The sequence below is a fragment of the Mus caroli genome, chromosome 6 (genome assembly GCF_900094665.2).
Source record: "Mus caroli chromosome 6, CAROLI_EIJ_v1.1, whole genome shotgun sequence".
NCBI lineage: Eukaryota > Metazoa > Chordata > Mammalia > Rodentia > Muridae > Mus > Mus caroli.
The window spans coordinates 146413016-146417132 of NC_034575.1; positions in this window are offsets into that span (position 1 = coordinate 146413016).

Here is a 4117-nt window from a genome sequence, read left to right on the forward strand (position 1 = left end):
TGGGAGTGGGTGGGTAGGGGGGTGGAGGGGAGGGTCTGGGGGACTTTGGGGATAGCATTTGAAATGTAAATGAAGAAAATACCTAATTAAAAAATAAATTAAAAAAGAAAGATCCTGTTTTGTGGCAAGGAAGGACAATGGAAGTCTAAGGGTGCATTTCTTTATAGAATGAGCAGGCTCATAAATGAATGAATATATAAAATAAATGGATAGTATGAGGGAGAAGAAAAATTCCAGCATACCTGGGTGTAAGGGTTAACAACTGTATAGAAAGAAAAGGAGAAAGACCAGAAAAGAAATTGCTGAAAATTACTTAGGAGATGAAAAATTCTCAAGAAGACATGAGAAGTGCAAGAAATAGAAAGGCGTTTTTGTGTTTTAGAAGGGTGGAGAAGGAAAAGAGGCACCAGTAGCCTGCTGCTTGAATTTTTTTTATGTTTTCCTTTTTTCTTAGATATTTTATTCATTTACATTTTAAATGTTATCCCCTTTCCTAGTTTTCCCTCTGAAAATCCCCTTCCCCCCGCCCCTGCTCCCCAACCTACCCAATCCCATTCCTGGCCCTATTCTGGGCCATAGAACCTTCACAAGACCTAGGGCATCTCCTCCCAATGATGACTGACTAGGCCATCCTCTGCTACCTATGCAGCTAGAGCCACAAGTCCCACCATGAGTTTTCTTTGATTGGTAGTTTAGTCTCAAGGAGCTCTAAGGGTACTGGTTAGTTCATATTGATGTTCCTCCTATGGGGCTGCAAATCCCTTCAGCTCCTTGGGTCCTTTCTCTAGCTCCTTCATTGGGGACCCTGTGCTCCATCCAATAGATGACTATGAGCACCCACTTCTGTATTTGCCAGGCACTGGCAGAGCCTCTCAGGAGACAGCTCTATCAGGCTCCTGTCAGCAAGCTCTTGTTGGTATCTGCCATAGTGTCTGGGTTTGGTGGTTGTTTATGGGATGGCTCCCCAAGTGGGGCAGTCTCTAGATGGTCATTCCTTCAATCTCTGTTCTGAACTTTGTCTCTGTAACTCCTTCCATGGATATTTTGTTCCCTATTCTAAGAAGGAACGAAGTATCCACACTTTGGTCTTCCTTCCTCTTGAGTTTCATGTGTTTTGCAAATTGTATCTTGGGTTTCTAAATTTCTGGGCTAATATCCACTTACCAGTGAGTGCATATCATGTGTGTTCTTTTGTGATTGGATTACCTCACTTAAGATGATATCCTCCAGATCCATCCATTTGTCTAAGAATTTCATAAATTCATTGTTTTTAATAGTACTCCATTGTATACATGTACCACATTTTCTGTATCCATTCCTCTGTTGAGGGACATCTGGGTTCTTTCCAGCTTCTGGCTATTATAAATAAGGCTGCTATGAACATAGTGGAGCATGGGTCCTTATTACATATTGGAACATCTTCTGGGTATATGCCCAGGAGAGGAATTGCTGGATCTTCCGGCAGTACTATGTCCAATTTACTGAGGAACCACCAGACTGACTTCCAGAGTAGTTGTAACAGCTTGCAGTCCCATCAGCAATGGAGGAGTGTTCCTCTTTCTCCACATCCTCACCAGCATCTGCTGTCACCTGAGTTTTTTATCTTAGCCATTCTGACTGGTGTAAGGTGGAATCTCACGGTTGTTTTGATTTGCACTTCCCTGTGATTAAGGATGTTGAACATTTTTTAGGTGCTTCTCAGCCATTTGGTATTCCTCAGTTGAGAATTCTTTGTTGAGCTCTGTACCCCATTTTTAATAGGGTTATTTGGTTTTCTGGAGTCCAACTTCTTGAGTTCTATATATATATTGGATATTAGCCCCCTATTAGATTTAAGATTGGTAAAGATCTTTTCCCAGTCTGTTTGTTGCCGTTTTGTCTTATTGACAGTTTCCTTTGCCTTACAGAAGCTTTGCAATTTTTTGAGGTCCCATTTGTCGATTTTTGTTGTTGTTGTTGTTTTTTGTTTTGTTTTTCGAAACAGGTTTCTCTGTATAGCCCTGGCTGTCCTGGAACTCACTTTGTTGACCAGACTGACCTCGAACTCAGAAATCTGCCTGCCTCTGCCTCCCAAGTGCTGGGATTAAAGGCGTGCGCCACCACACCCGGCTCCATTTGTTGATTCTTGATCTTAGAGCACAAACCATTGCTGTTCTGTTCAGGAATCTTTCCCCTGTGCCCATAGCTTCGAGGCTCTTCCCCACTTTCTCCTCTATAAGTTTCAGTGTCTCTGGTTTTATGTGGAGTTCCTTGATCTTTTAATAAGTACTGTCCCCAGGGACTTGTATGTGAAAACACCCAGTGAACAACAGGTGGCACTGTTCCAGAAGGCTGTGGAACCTTTAGGAAATGGACCCTTACTGAAGGAAGTGTGGGTCACTGGGATACCATCCTTGAGGTTTTATAGCCCAGTTCCACTTCCTGGTCAGCTAAGATGGGAATCAAATAGCTTCACATCCTGCTACCACATCTTCCACCATGACAAACTCTTCCCTCTTCTTCCCCGACATTGCTTTGTATCAGGTCTTGTTCACAACAAGCAACACAGATAAATACAGCAATGTTGGCTGAATGATGGAGAAGATGGTGGCTGCAAGGGCAAGACTCCTTTAGAAATTGCCCGTGCCTTTTAAGTTAAAAAAAAAAAGAAGTGTGTGTGTGTGTGTGTGTGTGCACATGCATGTGCTCCAGATATGTGTGCAGTGTGTGTGTGTATGTGTGCCAGGTATGTGTGCAGTGTAGTGTGTGTGTACCAGAGTTGTGTGCAGTGTGTATGTATGTGTGCCAGGTATGCGTGCAGTGCAGTGTGTGGGTGCCAGATATGTGTGCAGTGTGTGTGTATGTGTGCCAGGTATGTGTGCAGTGCAGTATGTGTGTACCAGATATGTGTGAAGTGTGTGTTTATGTGTGCCAGGTATGTGTGCAGTGTAGTGTGTGTGTACCAGAATTGTGTGCAGTGTGTGTGTATTGTGCCAGGTATGTGTGCAGTGCAGTGTGTGTGTACCAGATATGTGTGCAGTGTGTGTTTATGTGTGCCAGGTATGTGTGCAGTGTAGTGTGTGTGTGCCAGATATGTGTGCAGTGTGTGTGTATGTGTGCCAGGTATGTGTGCAGTACAGTGTGTGTTTGTGCATATGTGTGTGCATGTGTGTGCAGTGTGTGTGTGCGTGCATGTGTGTATATGTATGCGTGACAAGTATGTGTGCAGGTGCCCACAGAAGTCATAAGAGGGTTTTGGATCCCCTGAGGTTGTGAGACATAGGTGCTAGGAACTGAACTCAAGTCCTCAGCAAGAGCATTGTGTTCTGCTAATAGCTGAGCCATCTCTCCAGCCACAGGTACCACTCACTTCTGTATCCCACTTCCTAACACTGTGCTAAGCAGTGAAAGGTGTTCAAAGAATAATACAGAGTGTGTGAGCAGGACACATTGGAACTACATGCAAAACACTCAATACTTTTGGCAAAAGACTAGGGAGAAGTTAGATGTTAAACTCAGTGGATGAGGAAAATGTAAACATTCACTGTCATAGGAGAGAAAAGTCTAAGAGCAGAGAGCCCAGGAAAGGATGATTGGTGCCACAGGTTCTCCCATAAAAGAAGGAAAGAAGACATCTGTCACCTACCTCTGGTGCACAGGAAGTGGGCTAGACCTGACACCTGTTACTTCTCTCGCCCATCCCACCAGTAAAGAGATGTCACACGCCACACAGGATGCCCAATTAAACTTAAGTTTGATAATAAAATATTTTGTTGTATCTTAAGCAATAACTTTAGTGTGTACTACATGGAATGTTTAAGGTACTCTTATTTTCTTTAAATATTGTATTTATCTAAAAATCAAATTTAGTGAATGTGGGGAGCGTGTGACACCGTCCGATTGGGCAGGCTTGGTAAAGGCATGCCTTTCACCTGGGCAGTATTTAGATTGGAAAGCCTTCCTTATTGAATTTACAAATGAACAGGCAGCGGCTAACTCTGCTGCAGGAAATCCATCATGGGACAGGGATATGCTGCTTAGTCAAGGTCGCTTTGCACAACAACAGACAGGATATCCAGTGCAGGTGTTTGAGCAGGTAAATCAGATTGCCATAAGGGTGTGGAAATCATTGCCCACC